Raw genomic sequence first — 22,254 nt, 5'->3', positions numbered from 1 at the left:
CTCCGAGCGACAGTGTTGCCAATTCAGCGGTTTTCCCGCTAAATCTAGCTTTTTTGGATAACCGGCTCGCGGGTTAAATTTTATTATCCCGCTTAGCGGGAATACTAGCGGCTTTTAATCTTTAAAGTTTCTGAAATGAAATTCAGATTAGCGTTATAAGCGGCTTTCATAATTACGTTTAATGCGTTCAGTGTGTGTTTTGTAAAATAATGGATGTGTTAATGTAGTGATAATTCCATATTATATACGAGTATGTTACCGTTAAAACCAGAAATCCGTCAAAACCAGTTTCAACTAGTAAAAACTAGTTTAAGCAAATGAAGGTAGAAAGTGAGTTTTCGTATAATCTAGAATCAATGTCAGGTTAGGTTTCGTTTGTTTAGGTTTTTGTTTGGTAAAAGCCTAAAAAAACCTATACAAACCAAACCTAACCTGTCATTGATTCTAGATCTTACGAAAATTCGCTTTCTATCTATCTATATTTTAAAACTAGGTTTTATTAGTTGAAACAGGTTTTGTCGAATTTTGGGTTTTAACGGTAACATATATGGTGCAATAAGAATTTAAATATGTTGTGTCTGTGATAAAAGTGTTCAAAATTGCTTTATAGCGCCACATTGGCAATGATAATAGTGTGCAATATTCGTTACATTGGCGGGTGGATGCTCTATCTTGACTATTATTATTATTATTATTATTATTATTATTATTATTATTATTATTGAGTAATAAGTATACATTAAAATCTAGAGATATTTGTTAGAAAATCGCGGGTTTTCGAAAGCCATCTAGCGGGATTATACGAACAACTGTTGGCAACACTGCCGAGCGACAGTCACCGTGCTCGAATATCTTGAGATCCATGCTGAATCATCAGTCCTACGTACTCACAATTAGAAGTTCATCGTCGTCATATATCTACGTCTAAACGGCACTATTTAGCCTTTTCTGTATATCAAGATCCTGGTCTTCCCAGACCGTTCTGTGCTACGCATTTCCTCGTTATGGCGTTAGATTTATACAGGTGTTCAGGAGGAGCTGTACATTAAAGAAATTGTTTTGAAACTTAATTTTAATGTTCAAAACCGAAGCGTATCACAGTTATTGACTTTTCGATGAATATTCTTTTCTTACATAGCATACTTCATCTTACTACATCTTGGAAGGGCCGTTGAAATGGATCCTGTGCTGCTTAGTCACCTCAGCGATATGAACTTAGCGCGGGGGCGGTTAGGAGGCCCCCATTGGATGAGCGGGTGAGAGGTCACATGCGGCCGGTGGGCTGGTACACTCTCATCCTCATTCATGCCATAACATTCGGGGTCCACAATAGACCTCAGTATGGCCAGTAGTCACCATGACCTAGAGTAATTAAAAGGCATTAACAACTACTGTTTTAGAGGTATGCATTTTGAGCTTAAAGTGTAAACGTTATAATTTATGGAATGTATGTACTTATTTTCTCTTCTATTTAGTAAGTAATTGTAATTTATTCTGTTCTAGCATTTTTTACGCACCAGATTTCATATTATGCATTACACTATTTTCTTTCTTGTTACCGATGCCAATTTGTTTCATCTATACAGAGTGTTTCCGAGGTGGTGTTACAAACTTTCAGGGATGATGGCGAAGGGCACATGTATCAATTTGAGATCAGGAACCATGGTCCGGAAATGACTGAGACGAAAGTTGTGTGGAAATGGAATTGTAATTTGGCACCACGTGCCCTTCTTCCCTTAACTTTTGGAACAGTCGTGGAAAAATGATATGGGCCGGATGTCTCCTACGTGGGTACTTGCCCGACACAATCTGTGAGCTTGTCTACTGTTCCCATTGGCTCATCCGTATTCGAAAATCATGTCTGCTTATTCCGCTCTCGTGTACTCCTCCATTTCACTAGGACTGATCGACTGGACACTGCTACTTGTACACATACACTGCTATTTACAGCGTGCATATTAGGACCGGCCATGTCCGTTACACATTACGCTATCTGCATTGCTTTAGTGTAGTTTCCTGTCCCCACCCCTCAGACAGCGCACTGAATGGAATACTGTAAGTAGACAACGTAAACAACGTTAGATGAATACAGTATGTGTAAGATGTACAGATAAATACACATAAATAAGGCGTACAGAGGAATAAAATTATTTCATTTCCACACAACTGTCCTTGCTTGTAACTTTCGACTCGGTCATTTCCGGACCAGGGTTCCTTATCTCAAATTGATACATGTGCCCTTCCCCATCATCCCTGAAAGTTTGTAACACCACCTCGGAAACACCCTGTATATGTTATGAAGATAAGTGTAATAAATAGGCCTCAGAAATATATGCCGTTATACTACCAGTGCGCTTCGTTTGCCTCTAACTTTGAGTACGTCTCAGAGTTGGGTGAGTTAACGCAGTGTCTTTCGTTCGTTTGAACTCGTGCTTATCATCACGGTAAGTTAGTCCTCAGCAGTTGGGTGGTTTAAATCACTCCTGTCCACACCTGTGGAGTAGTGGTCAGCGCGTCTGGCCGCGAAAGCAGGTGGCCCGGGTTCGAATCCTGGTCAGGGCAATTTACCTGGTTGAGGTTTTTTCCGGGGTTTTCCCTCAACCCAATACGAGCAAATATTGGGTAACTTTCGGTGCTGGACCCTGGACTCATTTCACCGGCATTATCACCTTCATTTCACTCAGACGCTAAATAACCTGAGATGTTGATACAGCGTCGTAAAATAACCCAATAAAATGAAAAATGAAATCACTCCTTTGACTTCGAAACACAACTATCTGCTAAAGGAAAATTTGAAGACATTATTTTCTTTGTTAAAGAAATAACTTATTGCACTATTTGTTCTATAGTATGATGGTGTAGTACGTTTTCATTTCATATATTGTTTATTTTATTTATTTTATTTATTTTATTTTAAATCCACCACCAACAGAAGCAGGCTTCCAATTACAGGTGGCTTACACAGATGTACTGTATACACAAAACACATAATAAGAGAGAGAAAAAAAACAACAAAACAAACAACACAAACAAAAGAATAACAAATTCACATTTTCAAATTTTCAAAGGAGAATGATTGGCTGTTTCTAAAAAAAAAACAGCCTTATTCTAGAAAAACTTCGTTCCATTTCTGCAGAAACAATGAGGACATATTGGAATTATTTTACACTAGCATTATCTATCTCAAAATATGTATCATTATTAATAAATTTCCTCATTTGAAATTAAGTCACAAATTTTATATAGAGCTAAATATCAATAATGTTTATCCAGTATTTGTTTCATCTTGTTTGCTACATTTTTTTCCTATTTCATGTTCCAACCATTCAGTTTCGTCACAATATTATTGACTACATGTTATTTTCTGTCTGTAGAAAATACACCTAATATAACATTGACAAATATCAGCTTTATTATTTCACTATGTTAATATGATAGTGTATTACGTTTTTGTTTTACATAATTTTTCATTTCATATATTGTTGCAGTGAATAACAAACCACATTTTCAAATTTTCAAAAGTGTTTCTAGAAAACACAGCGTTATATCTAGAGAAATTTCGTCCCACTTCTGCAGAAACAATGGGGGTATATTTGAAATATTTTACACAAGCATTATTTATCTCAAAATCTGTATCATTGTTACAGTTTCCTCATTTGAAATTAAGTCACAAATTTCGTCCTCGGCACCTTGCTATTATTCTTCTTTACAGGACGTTGAAAGTTGCCTGTTACGAATAGCAGTATTCGGTCGTAATGTAACCGATCAACTAGAGTTCACTGCTGAACGAAACACACTGAAATCCCCCACCACAACGCAATTACGTACTGGTACCTAAGTCAGAGGCGCATGAAGCATGTAACGGCATACAATTCTTAGCCCTAATAATAAAGTATGCAATCAGTTGTAGGCCTATATTAAGAAAATACATTTTTTAAATTGCACATGGTAAATTTCCTTCAATTGTTAGGCCCACTCCGTTTGTGTACTCAGAAAAGTCAGTGTTTTATCTAGCCTGTAAAACATCAGGGCCAACCGGTTGAAATTCGAACATTCGGTCGGATGCTCTCTGACCGGTCGAATGGAAACCGGTTGTAAGACCTACCTGCAGCTCTCTAGTCGAAATACTTTGATCTCACAAAGATAATAAAAATGACGTTTGGAAACTTTTGGTACATACATCGTGATGTTAATTTTAGTCTGAATCTAATTCTCAGAATGTGAAACAGAAACGCCTCCTGTAATGTATCCACTGTGTTGTGTAGAGTTTGTTTTGTCTATTCCCGCGCGTGATCCTTGAAATGGCTGGAGCACTTGCATTGCAGGAGACGCGAGTTTCACGTTCCCCTTGGTAACGACACGTTTTCGTTAACGCCAAACTGCGTACTGAAGGTGGAATTGCAGAGGACAGCCTTGGGCTTGTTATATTTATCAGCACTCAGTTCTTTGAGAAGTGTGTCAAGGACTGTGCACTTATTTATTCCAGGGAGTATCTCAAGATGCGGCAGGTGTTTAAACGACATAAAGTTGCAACTGTTGCATATGCATGTTGCCGTTATTGATTTGGTCTTTTGCAAATTAGAACTGCATTGAAAATGTTTTGCTTTTGCAACCGTCGTATAATGACTGGAATAGACCAAGTTTCATTCTAATGAGGAGTGTACTTTTGAGTCCACGTTAACAGATTGATGTCAAGATGGGTCCGATTCTGAATAACTACGGTTCTGTAACGATTTGAATACTAATACGGGTAGCTCAGTGGGCGAGCGTTGGTACGTTTAACCAAAGGTCCCGGGTTCGATACCCGGCCCCGGAACAATTTTTCCCTCGAAATTATTCAAATTAACTTTACAGGGAGTTATTCCTGAAAGCTCAATTTACATAATACACGTCACTGTACGTAACAGAAAACCACAATTTAAAGTCACACAGAGTTAGTGTGCACTCAAATGTTGGTTGCTTGACTGTTGTCAGCCCACTTTGAGGTCTGCGGATATAGAGGGAAAAATTGGATCGGTGTCGGGTAGAGTTCCCGGGTAGCTCAGTGGGAGAGCGTTGGTACGTTTAACCAAAGGTCCCGGGTTCGATACCCGGCCCCGGAACAATTTTTCCCTCGAAATTATTCAAATTAACTTTACAGGGAGTTATTCCTGAAAGCTCAATTTGCATAAATACTATACTTACTTACAAATGGCTTTTAAGGAACCCGCAGGTTCATTGGCGTCCTCATATAAGCCCGCCATCGGTCCCTATCGTGTGCAAGATTAATCCACTCTCTATCATCATATCCCACCTCCCTTAAATCCATTTTAATATTATCCTCCGCCCACACCTATGGAGTAACGGTCAGCACGTCTGGCCGCGAAACCAGGTGGCCCGAGTTCGAATCCCGGTCGGGGCAAGTTACTTGGTTGAGGTATTTTCCTGGGTTTTCCCTCAACCCAATACGAGCAAATGCTGGGTAAATTTCGGTGCTGGACCCCGGACTCATTTCACCGGCATTATCACCTTCGTTTCATTCAGACGCTAAATAACCTGAGATGTTGATACAGCGTCGTAAAATAACCCAATAAAATAAACAAAAATATAAAAAAAATATTATCCTCCCATCTACGTCTCGCCCTCCTCAAAGGCCTTTTTCCTTCCGGTCTTCCAACTAACACTCTATATACATTTCTGGATTCGCCCATGCGTGCTACATCCCCTGCTCATCTCAAACGTCTGGATTTAATGTTCCTAATTATGTTAAGTGAAGAATACAATGCGTACAGTTCTGCGTTGTGTAACTTTCTCCATTCTCCTGTAACTTCTTCCCTCTTAGCCCCAAATATTTTCCTAAGAACCTTATTCTCAAACACTCTTAACCTATGTTAAATCGTCACAGCTGCCGAATTTGGGGCACTGATTATCCACACAAAATTATTGAACATCATCGTGATTCACCGAAGTTTAATGTCTGTTTGTTTCATGCCATATCGCAAATTGTTCGGCCCGTGTTTTCCATGGAGGCCACAGTCACTGGCATATTCTATCTCGACATGCTCCAGTCGTGGTTAATGCCGCAATTGAATGAAGATTCTAATGGTTAGCTATAACAAGACGCTGGAGTATCTCCCCATTATCAATGTGAAGTTCGTGACTGTTTCAATCGCGCGCTTTCAAGACGTTGAATGCGACGAGTGGGAAATATCGATAACACTTTTATGAAATGGCCACCGCGATCCCCTGAGTTAACCCCATGAAGTTTTTTTTTTTTCTTGTGGGGTGTATGAAAGACAGATTCTATGTATGATGTGTTGCCTCTACCACAGTATGTCTGCAGAAACTAAGACTGAGTATTGAATAATCCGCAGCCACTGTGACACCTGACATGTTATCCAGAGTCTGGCAAGAGTTGGATTATCGCGTCGACGTTTGTCGCTGCACACACGGTGCTCAGATCGAGTCATTCAATTGAAACAAAACCTGAGTACCTTGTGCATCATATGAACCATCGAACATAGCGCAAGGCGAAATAATACATATTTGAATAAAAGAATGATTAAAGTGGCATTTATTTTAGAGACACGGTATACATATAATACATAAATAAGTGTATACAATCAGAACTTTTATACCAAACCAATTATTAACCCATTAATGAATAACATATTGCGAATAGAGAACATAAATGGTAATTTTTTTTAATATAATTATTAACTGAATATCAGAGTCCTAGGAGATGGTGCAATTTATGATGCCGGTACTGAATTTTTTGTAATAGAGAACGCTCTTCCATGAATTTTTCTGTAACGTTTGTTATACAAATTAAATTTAGATGCTATTTCGTGTAATTTCTTTGTAAGTGACCTTTAGGGCCGGTATTATAAACGCTGTTTAAACCTTACGTTCAGTTTAAACTGAAGTTTTTCGTTCTTCTTCGTATTATAAACCTTAACTACCAGTTAATCTTGATTTAACTTGAGTTTAACTTGATCGGTAGTCCTCTGTAGTTTAAACTGCAGTTCAAGGTTCAACAGTGCAAGAAGGCGGTTCCCGCAATACACATGGATATTGCAGATGTTTTCCAAGAACTTGAGTGACGATAAATGAATGATCAATATTACTGAACGACCACGGCGGCCAAGAGTTTTTCGAAATAGAGTGCACCGCTTTGAAATATACATAAATGAACATACGTTTTAAAACAGATTGAGGCTTTCGAAGCAGACAGTTCTAACCTTCAAAATTAGGCTTTATAGTCCTAACCTTGTTTCGAAAAATTGAAATTCGGATACAACATGCAACAGAAAAATGAGAAAGTTAAAAAATATGTGTTTTAGGCATTGAATTTAAAGATTATTTGAAAAGATAAATGCTATCTTTTTTACTCTTGAAAACATTCTGTTGAATCTCTGCATCAATTACTAGTTGCGCTGCACTATTTTTCCTCTGGAAGTCCTAGACATACTGAAAACGATGGAAGATTTCGAAGGTGTCCATAAATCTACTATAAACTTATTGAGCATTGTACTGTGTATGGCAGACAGTCTCCTGGTAAGATTTACTATGGGGCCTGATTTATAAACACACTAATAATATTACCTAATATTACTAGACTCAAAAATAATTGTATTGTTTGACTGAATTGTTTCATAAACATTCTAGACAACATATAAAATACGCACACTAATATTATTACTTCATTACTCAGTTGATTCTGTATGGAGTTACGCCGCGGATGGCCATGCAAGTTTAGGTTGGCTGCATTGTGTTTGGGAGTATAACGTTGGTAGCCAGCGTTAAGAAACTATTTGAGGTTAAGTCTGACAAGCATACTGAAGTACGCGGTATTGGTCATCTTTAGGTTTTATTATGATACTCTCTCTGATATCGAAGAACAAAGATGTTTCTTAATGAAGATTCTCCACGAGCGTCGGTAATTTTAAATCAATAATATAATTAAACGGCTGCGATCGTCTTCTTTTCTTTCCTAGCAGTAATACCAATCGTATTCCACTGCGGTTTAACTTAACCGAGAATCTGTAACACGGTACGTTGACTTAAACTCGCGGTTAGGTTTAACATAATCTTTAGATTAACCATATTTATAAAACTGGACCTTACAGTAATCTGTAACGACCTGATCGTCTGGGAGTAAAATGCATTTAGAATCTTCCCCGCTGTGATGAAATACGTTTCTGTCTGTCTTTGCCATTCTTCAATAGCTGTGTCAATATGCATTTTAAAAAGTAACCTTGTCTCACTCTTTAGTTTATAAACTCAAGTCTGGAGGTTAAGGGTTCATGTGAAGTAGAGCCGTGCAAAACATGATTATACTGGTCAAGATTCGCTTAACCTTGGGAAGAGTCCCTTTGCTCGGCCTGTAGCCGGCCTATAGTATATTTCATCTGACCGAGCATGTAGCGTTCACAGGCTTGCTTTCTTTAAACAGCTTATCCCAAACCCCATAATCCCTGCTTTGACTGATTGATCAGACCTTCAGCCTGTTACGCAGGCGGTCTGGGTTCGAGTCCCGATTAGGTCTGGGATATTGAAAAATCCATAGTGACATTAGTGCAGGACAAGGACGCAGTTGGGTTTTTTTTTTCAGGGTTCTCGCGTTTCCACGCATTAGGCATGTACATCATTCCGTCAACATTTCTCCATTTCGTTGTCAATCCATAGCATTCTCCGAAAGCCGGCTGACGACGCACGGAGGGATGAGTGGGGTGGCTTGCGCGAAACCTGGGTACAGTCCGCGTCACCGTTTTTGGCGTGTGAAAAAAGTAATGGGAACGTTAAGTGCTAATGTCTTACCTTTACCGTAGCCAGTCCGACAACTGTGTTTGGAAAATGGCTGATGTGACGCGAACCTTAGTGTCTTCAGCCGGTCGTAGTGCTGGGTCGTAGTGTCCCCTCTCGAAAATTCCGTTAGATTCAGACCCGATTCTTTTATAAACAAAATTGTATTTATTATTTTTCTGTCAATTTCTTAACGAATTTAAGAGCACTTTCAAATTCTTCGTGACTTATAATAATCCTGTGTATTGTAAAATTGGCGTTTTGTTGGCGACAGAAGAAACTGATTTATTTGTAATCTTAGATTACAATACTCCGCAAGGACGATACTAAAACAGGTTTCGTTTGCACGGTTAAAAATGTGTTCTGATCTCGGATATTGCTATTTCTAGCGCTGTCGCCTAAGTAGGTAATATGTAATTATTTTTTAAGCATTTTGTTTTCTCCCGGGAACAAAGAATTTTGTCGATTTGTACAGGCATTATAAAACCGAGCAATTGTATTTGTCTAAATCAGTCATTCTTAAATGTCGCGCCACAGTATTGTGCCGTGAATGATCCGCTGGTGTACCGCGAGAAAATGAAAATATTGAAAATTGGGAAAATAAATGTGAAAAGAGTAGTGAAGAAAGTGAGTCCATAAGAGAAGTCTTGCCAATTAAGCGGTTTTCCCGCTAGATCTGGCGTTTTTCTATGTTAAGCGGGGAAAATTTATGAAATATGTACCGCTGATGTAGGGATTTAGCGGGTATTTTTAGCAATCACAGCGGAAAAATAATTTCATTTTATATTGACAATATAGCAGTTTCTGCACTGTTTCATTGCGGGTTTTTAAGAATCGAGCTGGCAACACTGCATAAGAGTCAACTTTCAGTGAAAGCGGCACAAATCAACATTCAGTGAACACAGTGTAACACAGTCTATTATATACAGTCACGAAGCTTGAGTTTATGAGGGTACTAGGAACAATATACTGTGCAGGTACTATTTCGCATTGTCTGTAATGAGGCGATAGTAGCGATCCTAGTGGTTAGCAACTATCTATAGATGCATATTTAGCCTACTACATATTGAGCTTCGTGACTGTATATACTAGACTGTGGTGTAGATGTGCGATCGGCAGGAAAGAGAATGACTGACTCGTAGCCAGAGTTGCCAGATCGTAATAACCTTGAATTGAATCGAATTTGTATTTAAGGGAGGGGGCACTACGACCCATTACTGCGACCTTATTAGATCTAGTTCGTTGACCCTCAAGCTAAGCACATTCCCAAATCCACACTGGCTCAGCACCCAGGTTCCTAGCAGGCAACCCCACTCGTCCCTAACCCAGTTTCCTCTGTGCGTCACCAGGCTGTAGTCGGAGAATACTGTGGAATGACGACGGAATGATGTAATTGCCTAATATGGGGACACGGAAGAACCCCGAAAAAAATCTCCAACTGCGACTTTTTCGGCCACAAGTGTCACTATGGTGCAACCGGAAAAAATGATACATTACTGGTATCCATGGAAAAAAAAAATTCCCCAACTCTTAATCAGGAACCACGATTTTAAATTACAAATTTAGTGTACCAAATGTTGAAAAAAAGTTGAAAAACACTGGTCTAAAAATGTTCTGGTTCTATTATATGATATTACCTATGGTTATAGTCCACACCTCTGGAGTAACGGTCAGCTCATCTGGCCGCGAAACCAGGTGGCCCGGGTTCGAATCCCAGTCGGGGTAAGTTACCTGGTTGAGGTTTTTCCGGGGTTTTCCCTCAACCCAATAAGAGCAAATGCTGGGTAACTTTCGGTGCTGGACCCCGGACTCATTTCACCGGCATTATCACCTTCATATCATTCAGACGCTAAATAACCTAGATGTTGAAAAAGCGTCGTAAAATAACCCAATAAAATAAAAAACCTATGGTTATATAAATAGAAAAAAAATCACAAATAAATTTGAATTTCTAAGAAACATAAAACATAACGTTAATATCTTTTTACTTGAGATTGCACACTTGATCTCAAACATATGAAAATAAAATTTCTTTCCTTTTAATAAGGGCCTAGTTATTAAATAAAGACTAGGGAACGGACTATTATAGACTGAAAGGTAGAGATGATGTTTCAAATAGGCTACTTGATTGTTTATACATATATAACAGTTGCCAAATTAGATAAAAGTTCAGTCAGGTATAAACAACTGTGGCGATTCAAGGCTTCGAGAGTGATCAATCTCGAGTCTCGGATCACTCATAAGCTGTCTTTACATCAAGGACGCGACGTAATACAATATTGTCGTGCGGGTTTTCGGCTTTGCGGGCGCTGTTAGTCTCGCTTTCCCGATCGTTGTTCATCTCTAGATCCAACACTAATCTCTCGGCGGCAGCCTGACTGGCATTGTATGTACAAGACGAATAGTCCAGTGCAAACCTACGTACCTAAAGATTTATCTGTTAATCAAAAAGCGTATATGCAAGGCATATTAAAAGCCTGAACAAACCAAACCTAACCTGTCACTGATCCTTAAGGGGAGAGGATGGTATTTTTTGGTGAAAAATGAGTAAATTAAAAAAATAATTATTTAAAATACTCTGTGATATGTGTGGAATGCATAGCATAACAATTTGTGGGTATTTGTGCCCTTGTCGGATGTTGAGTCACCATTTTTAAACTTCCTGCATTTTTAAACCACTCGCCCACTTTGTTGTTTCCGGTAAATTAAATTTTCAAAAAAAAATTTTTTTTCTTTAAAATACCCTTTGATATGTGTGGAATGCATCGCATAACATTTTGTGGGTATTTGTGCCCTTATCGGAAGTTGAGACGTCATTTTTAAACTTCCTGCGCAATGGATTTTTAAATCACACGCTCGCTTTTATCGGTTTCCAGTAGCTTCATTTTTTTTTTTGCTACATTGCCAGACAAAAATGGATATAATTTCTGAACTATTAAAGAAACATGCATGAAATTTAGAACACACATTCTTTAGACTGTTAGGAAACTTTTCTCTGTAACAGAATTTCGTTAATTGATTTCATTTTAAAAATACGTCCGCTTGTTTGCAAGAAAGGAAATCAGAAAATTGTTATTAAATTTTAATTGTTTATTTTACAAACGTAGGGACTAATATCAAAATTCTGTTACAGACAGTTTGTAGAACATGCTTTTGCAAATACATTGCAAAAAACTGTTTGAATCTATCTTTAAAAACGGTTTAGATATATCGGTTTTAGTACAGTCCTGCATTGGGTATATTTTTTTCAAATTTGGGCTCCCAAATAATTTTTTTTTTCAAAATATTTATATTTGGTTGAGTTGCCACAGCTATGAGCTCTCTACATACAAAAAATTAATATTTTACACCAAATAGGAAAAGAGTTTTAACAAATACCATCCTCTCCCCTTAACCTTACGAACACTGTTTAAGAAACTATCATGCTAATAGCAAATTACATAGAACAACGAAATTCGGTATGTAGATCTCCAATTGAACGTCTCTCGTGTATGTAGCGAACTGCATGAGAGCCAGGAAGTGTATTTGATCGCCGTGAGTGACTCTTCCCCACCCCTGCTTTAGATTTTGTTTTGTTCCCAGTTAAACCAATTTCATATTCTACTTATCTACATAGGAGGTGCTCGAAGAGACGACCTTGAATGTTCGTGCAAGCCTGTAAATAATGTTTTTGTCGTTCTGAAGCACCAAGACATTTGTCATATTCCCAGGAACCTTTGATCAATTCGTTGCAAACGTTTTTCTGCGTTATCGTTGATGTTCTGTGGACAGTGATTTTCAGATATTCCTACAGATAATTTCATGAATTGAAGTCCGTTAAGTGAGCAGGGCAAACAAGTCGTCTTCTGTGTTCATCCGGTTATCTTGCTGGCTGTCGCATCGTTAATTCAAACTGGCCTGAAAGCCATAGATTTTAAAGGTCAAATACCTTAGCATGGCTTCCTCCGGCAGGGAATTATTATTATTATTATTATTATTATTATTATTATTATTATTATTATTATTATTATTATTACGAATAATTGTCTTTTTTTTGTATGCCTCATTTATTTTGACCTGCTGTTCACATATTATTATGCTTTTTTCTTTCTTTCTGTATGTTATATATTATGTTTGATTTCTTCTTATTTGTTGTTTATTTATTATTATTATTATTATTATTATTATTATTATTATTATCTTATTCAGTTTTGTGTGTAAAATTGTAGTGTAATTTGTAAATTTGTAGTGTTTTTGTAACGCAGTCTTTACTCCTGGTTGAGTGTTAGAGAAGGCCGTATGGCCTTAACTCTGCCAGGTTAAATAAATCATTATTATTATTATTATTATTATTATTATTATTATTATTATTATTATTAAAGCTTTAACGAACGTTTTTGTGTGGATTCAGAAATTAGATGAAGATTCAGTGGTTTTGAAGTTCAGGTTGAAGGCGCAAGAGCCAGATTTACTGCACAAAACGAGCAATTAACAAATCGTTGTTGTTCCTCCAATAACTTTTATGTAATATTTATCGATTTTCAGATTTTTGCTCTATTAAATTCCGGTACACAAAAAAAAGGTGTTATAAGCAACTGTGATAACTTTAGAGGAATAAGCCTTCTCAATTCTGGCTACAAAATTTATACCAAATTACTAAAAATTAAATTGAACCAGTTTTATGACACTACACTGGATGAAACACAAAATGGATTCCGAAAAGGCAGATCATGCGCAGATGGATATTTTACACTGAAGCTTTTGATCGAAAAACATAGAGAATTTAATATTGAAACCTATCTGGCATTTGACACGAAGAAAGCCTTCGACAGAGTAGATAGAAACAAATTATTGAATATGTTAGCACATGATGGTATTCCAAATCAATTAATAACAGCTATTTACAATATTTATAATAATAATTATAACAGGTTCGTATATTTACATGAAAGAAAACATATGAAGATGATGAAGTAATTGAAGTCATGATCGTTGCTTTGGAATCATTTTTCGTTGGTTTTGAAATAAAACTAAATTATTTCTGCCAACAACGAAGTCTGTCGGCTAGAACGATTATAAAATCAAATAATACTCGACAAACATTCTGATATTTTTATCAACAGTGATCTCACTAGTGGTTTTGATTTATCTGGAGAAAATCAAAACTCGAGTGGAATTTAATTGACTGTTACAGGATTAGAAGAAAGTATATAAAGATTAAAAGGAATAAAGTACTATAATATAACAAAATATTGACTTATTAAAATTCTGTTTCACTAATTAGATTCACCAAAACGTTTGAACAGAGCCGCCATTTTCAGTCGACTATCTATGCGGGAAATATATGATGATGGCAATGCATGATTTATAGTACCGTAAAGAATTTGCAGTTTGTAATGTTGGCAAACAAAGACACAAATGCTAGGAAAGTGATAACAAAATGATAAAAATAAACATGCTGGGGAAGTGATAAAATTGTAGCGATAAGCAGCCATGATTGGTTGAAACACAAACTATTAAAAAAATATACAGGGTGTTAAGAAAAAAGTATCCAATATTTTAGGAAGTGATAGTATGTATCAAAACAAGAAAATGTCTAATAAACATGGGTCCTACAACACATACTTTCTGAGATCTGAACATTTGTTCATAGGAGGTGTTCAATGTGACGTCATTCATGGCAATGCAATTCCTCTGCCCTACAATACAGCAGACTACCAGATAATCATACCGTAGTTGACACCTCGCATGGAATAATGATACGACGCAAGGAATACTGAAAACGAAAGTCTGGTTGCGGATATTTTATTTTTATTTTATTAGGTTATTTTGCGACGTTGTATCAACATCTCAGGTTATTTAGCGTCTGAATGAGATGAAGGTGATAATGACGGTGAAATGGGTCCGGGATCCAGCACCGAAAGCTAACCAGCATTTGCTCGTATTGGGTTGAGGGAAAACCCCGGAAAAACCTCAACCAGGTAACTTGCCCCGACCGGGATTCGAACCTGTGCCACCTAGTTTCGCGGCCAGACGCGCTGACCGTTACTCCACAGGTGTGGACAGTTGCGGATATGAGCGGGGTTCAGCAGAGATGATGTGAATTTTCATAATCAGCATGTGTAGGCTGATGAAAATCCCCATGCAGTTGAAGAAACAAGGCATCAGCACCGATTCTCAATCAACGTATGGGCATGCGTTCTTGGTGATAGATTAAGGGCCATACGTGCTACCACAGAGATTAACTGGGGATCGTTATCAGGACTTTCTTATTAACGTATTAAAACAAATCTCAAAGAGTGCGTGATTCCTTACGCCGAAGGACAGAGGAATGCATTGACATGAATGGATACCACATTGAGCATCTCCTATGAACAAGTGTTCAGATCTCAGAAAGTATGTGTTGTAGGACCCATGTTTATTAGACATTATTTTCTTGTTTTGATGCATACTGTCTTACTTACTTACTGGCTTTTAAGGAACCCGCAGGTTCATTGCCGCCCTCACATAAGCCCGCCATTGGTCCCTATCCTGAGCAAGATTAATTCAGTCTCTATGATCATATCCCACCTCCCTCAAATCCATTTTATTATTATCTTCCCATCTACGTCTCGGCCTCCGCAAAGGTCTTTTTCCCTCCGACCTCCCAACTAACATTCTATATGCATTTCTGGATTCGCCCATACGTGCTACATGCCCTGCCCATCTCAAACGTCTGGATTTAATGTTCCTAATTATGTCAGGTGAAGAATACAATGCGTGCAGTTCTGTGTTGTGTAACGTTCTGCATTCTCCTGTAACTTCATCCCTCTTAGCCCCAAATATTTTCCTAAGCACCTTATTTTCAAACACTCTTAACCTATGTTCCTCTCTCAAAGTGAGAGTCCAAGTTTCACAATCATATAGAACAACCGGCAATATAACTTTTATAAATTCTAACTTTCAGATTTTTTGACAACATACTGGATGATCAGAGCTTCTCAACCGAATAATAACAGGCATTTCCCATATTTATTCTGTGTTTAATTTCTTCCGGAGTAACATTTATATTTGTTACTGTTGCTCCCAGGTATTTGAATTTTTCCACCTCTTCAAAGGATAAAGTTTCAATTTTTAAATTTACATTTCGTACAATATTGTCGTCACGAGACATAATCATATACTTTATCTTTTCGGGATTTACTTCCAAACCTATCTCTTTACTTGCTTCAAGTAAAATTCCCGTATTTTCCCTAATCGTTTGTGGATTTTTCCTGACATATTCACGTCATTCGCATAGACAAGTAGCTGATGTAACCCGTCCAATTCCAAACCCTCTCTGTTATCCTGGACTTCCCTAATGGCATACTGTAGAGCAAAGTTAAAAAGTAAAGGTGATAGTGCATCTCCTTGCTTTAGCCCGCAGTGAATTGGAAACGCATCTGACAGAAACTGACTTATACGGACGTTTCACTGAGGCACATTTTAATTAATCGAACTACTGTAGTTTCTTGGGAATACGAAATTCAATAAGAATATCATATAAAACTTCTTTCTTAACCGAGTCATATGCTTTTTTGAGATCTCTGAATAACTGATGCACTGTACCCTTATACTCTCATTTTTCCTCCATTATCTCTCGAATAAAAAATATGTGATCAATAATTGATCTATTACGCCTAAAACCACACTGATGAACCCCTTTAATTTCATCTACATATGGAGTTAATCTTTGATGCCTATATTACCTCCTAAAATATTGGCTACTTTTTTTTTAACGCCCTGTAGAAAATTGCAATATATATTTATATATAAGGCCCGTAACACACTTGCAGAGTTTTCGCCAGCGAGAAATGTGTTGCGAGAAAATTAAAAAATTGATAACATGGATTCAAATGGACGTCCACACACTGGAAGAGATTCTCGCTCGAGGCAAAAACCTCGCGCGAGTTTCTCGCTGGAATCGGCAGCTCAGCGAATTTTCTTGACACATTTATCAAAGATGTTTGACATTTATACTCTTTATGACGATTGAATGTAGAAATAGATATCACAGGTGGCGGTGAATTGTATTGTCTTTATTTGAAAATGAGGAAAGATGGCTGATAATTGCAGTCAGAAACTTATCGAACTTGTACGATGTTACCCGTAGGCCTACTTGTATGATACATGGGATGAAAAATATAAAAACACGAAACTTAAAGAAGAAATCTGGAGATAAATATCAGATTAACTGAAAATAAATAGGGCTATATTTTATTTTGATGAGATTCAATAGTATTAATTTAACATTTGAAATAATGTATCTATGTCTTAACAGTTTACATTATTTTAAATCAGAACATAGCAAAGAATCCTCTATCATATCATGAATTCCAAGAAACTGAGGTCCATTCAATCTGAAATAACTCCTAAACGTATCATCATTCAAATCGAAACCAGTATCCAAAACTCGCCCTTATTTTCGTAAGATACAGTGTGATTTTCAGATATTTCTGGCTGTAATTTTAGGCCTACTTTATTTTTTCATTAACAAAATATGTTCATGTAACTTCATTTCCTCATCATCTGAATACTCAGATTCAACATAGCGTTCGTACTGTACGTAATTTGTAAAGTACGACAATATACTTACAGGTTATATATATTTAAGTACGACAATATACGTAAATACATAACCTGTAATATTTCCCCCCACGAGTGATTACTATAATCAGAAAAATGCTCTCTGCATGAAGGCAGTGCACAGATGATCATAGCGAGGTGTAATCTGTGATAGCGAGAACTCGCCAAGTGTGTGGAGGAGGCTCTTCGCCTCTTTCTCGCAACACATTTCTCGCTAGCGAAAACTCTGCAAGTGTGTAACGGGCCTAAGGCGGGCGTCTAATATCTGTCTTAGAGGTCGCCATGGCGCCCACGGGCTCCTCGTTGCCGATCTTGCATTAGAAGATGTGGAATGACCCATATCGACTGAAATCGAAATAGGACGGGCCTAATTGGTGGTGGTTGTGGCGTTGGCGGCGGCATCCTTTATCTGCTGCCCCAAATGTATTTGAGAACTGTGAGTAGAATTATTGATTGTTAGTTCAGATCTTTTCGCAGTTTCATTCGTTGAATGCATAATGTCTCGGAGATCCCCTTTGTTGCAGAGCTTGTGATCATCAATTCCTTGTTTTCTGAACGATAATGAGCGACTTGCTAAATATACTCCACGGCTGATACAAATATATCCTGCTAATTCTCCTCGTGCCAGTTTACCGCCCTCGTCCCTGGCTCACATGCAGAGGTCAATTTTGAGTCCTGGAAACGTGTATCCTGTTTCTTCGCCGGACAATTCTGCAATCAGAGTTGCGGGGGTAGCGCGGAGTCCCGCTGAGCCACACAGCGGCGCCTGCTCGCTCTTTCCGACCCGATTTCTTTCCCTCCACGTGGAACTGCATTTATGCCGCAAGCCTTACGTATGGTGGGCGTATGACAAAGACACCTTCTACTCCATTAGATATACGCTCCTCTGCCTACGCCGAGCATCAATGAACTTCACAGACCGATCGATCAATCAGATTTTATGTTGTTTTCGCAAGTGCATTTTACATAGTCTGTCAATATTAATTTAAACCGCTAGGTACGGATTTCATTAGCGAGCTCATTCTAAATAATGAAGTGCTTATAGTTTTGCGTAAAATTGTAGGTTTACGTATTTCCCGATTCCTTGTTCATTCTTGTTTAAAAAAAAAAAGTCTAGCCCAGGGCTTCACAAATGCTCAAAATTGCACGCGTGCAAATAGCCGTGCAACAGTGCAATGCACGGTGCAACGAGGTAAAGAGTACTGCCATAGTCTAGTATATACAGTCACGAAGCTCAATACTTAATAAATATGCATCCATAGATAGTTTCTAACCACCAGGATCGCTACTATCGCCTCATCACTGACTCTTTCCCTAGCAGACGATAAAATGTTCTATTGAAATATGAAATCATAAGGTTTATATATTATTTTCATAATAGTACATTATGCAACGAGCCTCTAATGGTAGTAATTAAGACGCGAGTATGTTTATGAAACGAGTGCAAGCGTCTTAATTACCATTATAGGCAAGTTTCATACGACTTTTTATGCCCGACCATATTTCTAACTTGAAATTATTCATAAATATTCTTATTATTCTTATCTGACTGGGGAGCGGAAGTGACCTTGTGCAATATCTCGTAAATTGTGCGCAGACGCGAAAGTATTGATTTTTTCCGAGGAACAAATGTCATTGACCTTTATATAATCTAGAGAGTAAAATGAACATTAATCTTGATATAACCTGGAAATTGATTTAGACATTGGAAAAACGAGATGACAAATTGAATTTATTTGAATATTGTTTACAATTAAAGCTAATTATTATAGTAACAACATAATCTTCTGCGACAGTATTGGATTTCCAGCCTCCGTGACGTTTCGCTAGTTGTCTTTCGATTGCATATCCGAGAATAATCGATACATGCGCTTTCATATTGCTACAATGGTGCTTTCTGATTGGTGGAAAACCTGAAGTTTAATGAGGTCTATTAAAGGGCTGCTACCAAGTGTATAATTACTACATTTCGGCATGGTCGAGCATAAAGTATATATTATATTTTATAAACTCACCTTCCTGGATCTTTCGGAAGAAGGATAACTCTGGCCTCATTTTCTTACAATTTATAGTACTACAAACGCCTCCTTGTCCCATATTAGTATTATTCAAATTATTGTATTTTAGCCATTTACAGTTATTACAACCGATAACGAACATTTCACAGTTTACACAACTTTTCACAACAGTGCGAAATACGGCACAGCCAATGCCTTCTCGATCTAGACCAGGCCGTAATGTGTGTTCGGGTTTTCTATTTCAGAGTATGGATCTCAGTGAAATATTATATTATAACTTTATTGCTTATCATTGCTAAGTTTTATTTAGAGTAATGTGTACATAAGTTTCGCATACTTCTTGTTGCATAATATGTTGCAGAAATAATTACAAAACTGTGTTATTTTAATCTGAAGAGAATTTTACTTGTTAACATAATCTGTTCGCATCAACATTTTAAGTTTACAATGAAAGAGGTTTAATAAAAAAGAATTTATATTGTAATTTTCATTTAGCACATCTAACTTCCTTAACTGTAGACAGAAAATTTACCATACCACTCTATGAAATTAGTGTACCTACGATTGTGTTACTTCGTCTCTTAGGCAGTAGATAAATATAATAATTCAGTACTCAATTGTAGTATTAAAATACAGACAACTTCAATGTGCGGGGTATCATACATGACATTATGCTTAATTATAATGTATAATTGCAAATTTAGGAATATAAGTTAAATATAGTACCACACATAACCTATAATTTCCATATGAATGGCAGGGCATTGGGGACCACTAAAATTAGACAGAAAGAGGCAACTGGTACAGTAAACATAACCTATACTTTCAACATATCTAAATATCCGTGCGGTGCATCTGAAAATTATTGAATCTTGCATAAATGAATGTACAAGAATTTCGCAGTATTTGACCGAAATAAAGGCAGGTATTACACATACGAACAACGTAATTTTCATACTAAAAATAATATTACATCTTAACTTGCAAGTGAATTATGTCTGAAGTGTCCCATAATCATTGTTTTAAATTTTATTAATGCAATTACACAACATATTATTTATCTGGGAAATCTCAAACTTCGAGTGACATTTGTTAGGACTGTTTTGTGAATAAAATAAAAATAATATATCCCTAAAATTCGCTCACAAAATATTAATAATTGTACGAGTATGTTTATGAATACTTAACCTATTTAGACATTGTGAAGTTTAAATAGATGAAGATCGATTACTGCAATAAAGAAGATGGATGTTATTCAGTAATGCCAATTGAGAAAATCGAACTACAAGTTTAACATTTTAATTACATGTAGCCTACTGCGTTTTTCTCTTGTTACTACAACAAATACATTTTCATTATCAGCTGAAATCATAATTTAATTCAAACATTTTATAATATAATTACAAAATAATAACCTAATTAATACATTAATTAAATGAACAATCGTTATGAAGGAGTTATCATTTTCTTTTAGATACAATGGACATGGAATTAGAAGATGAAGATGTAAATGTGAAAGTAAGATTTCGCACTTTTAGTACGATGGAATCATGTTCGATTTATGGGGAAACAGTTGGCGACACTGTCTAAACAAGAGAACGACCATGCGATAAATTGATAGTGACAAATCGAGCTGCAAAAATTATCGCGATGTATGACTGTGATTGGTTGGAGTTCAAAATTTAATTATACTTCATTGTCGAAAATGGAATGACGTCATATAAACGAAATAGTCTATTTAATTTCTATTGGGTACCTTCACTTGTATAGTGTTGAAGGTACTAATTAAGTTTGCTATGGTTTATTTCATATGTTGGTTATAGTGACGTCCCTTTTGTGAATATTACAGCACATTGTGAAATGGGACAAAGTATGAAATAAAAGCACATTACAGGATGTACAGTCATTAACATAACATTTTAAATTCAAAACTTCCCTTGTAAAATAAAATCTTCACAGGTGTATAAATGAGAAGACGTCTACCACTCTCACAGAACAGTGGTCTTCGGAATAAGATTTACCAGTTTTTAGATTATGGTTTCCGTTCTTCGCCTTTAACTGATTCAAATCTCTTTTTTTTTTCCCTCACCGTCATACTCCGCAGCTGTAAGTTGCATATGCTATGATTCACACACCTTACACGTGCCAGTATGATTGTTTGTCTAAAAAAAAAAAAAAGGTAGATTGAATTATTTTGTATTGGAAATGTCCCTGTGAAAAATATAGTGACTATGAGTAGCTATCGTTTGAATCATGTTCATGTGTCATTCAAATAACGTAAAGTTTATACATCATGTATATATTTAGACTTCAGGCAAATATCTGTTTGGAGTTGAAGCTCTAGAATAGTAACATTGATGCAATGGAAAACAATCAATGTAGTTTATAACTAAATTGTATTGATGTTCACTAGTTTCACTGGATCTGTTTGCATGACTTTCACGACCATCTGATTTTAGTTTTCCGTCAGTCTGTTTGTTTTAAACTGCTCTCTAGAGCGGTAATTAATTCCGGGCCTCCCGGATTACAGGATGTCATCCCTCCGGAGATTTAAGACTTTTTAAAACCAAGTAGTACAATTTACACAAAACATTTAACACCGGCTTTATGTGATAATTTTACACTTGATAGTTACTTATTAATTCATATTCATTATTAGGGCTATGATTTTGATGACCTGTAAATCATGAAAAAATGTCCTAAAAACAATGCATTTATGACCTAAAAATTAAAAAAAAAATCCCCTTAAAATGCCCTAAAAATTTATCTTACATAATTGGCGGAGTAGGCAAAGAGGTTTTGTACTACCGGTACTTAATATTTAGACTAGTAATTAAATTAAATTCTAGAAGTTAATTTAATTTTACAT

General features: G+C 36.8%; 1 protein-coding gene across 1 annotated transcript in view; it reads left to right on the top strand.

Moving 5' to 3' along the window:
- The window catches only part of LOC138701302 (aryl hydrocarbon receptor nuclear translocator homolog), an 824,740-nt gene that overhangs the window by 93,516 nt on the left and 708,970 nt on the right, over window positions 1–22,254 (top strand). The gene's annotated exons all lie outside the window — the stretch shown is intronic.

This window comes from Periplaneta americana, chromosome 6 (assembly GCF_040183065.1).
Source record: "Periplaneta americana isolate PAMFEO1 chromosome 6, P.americana_PAMFEO1_priV1, whole genome shotgun sequence".
NCBI lineage: Eukaryota > Metazoa > Arthropoda > Insecta > Blattodea > Blattidae > Periplaneta > Periplaneta americana.
This window is presented reverse-complemented; position numbering and strand designations above follow the sequence as displayed.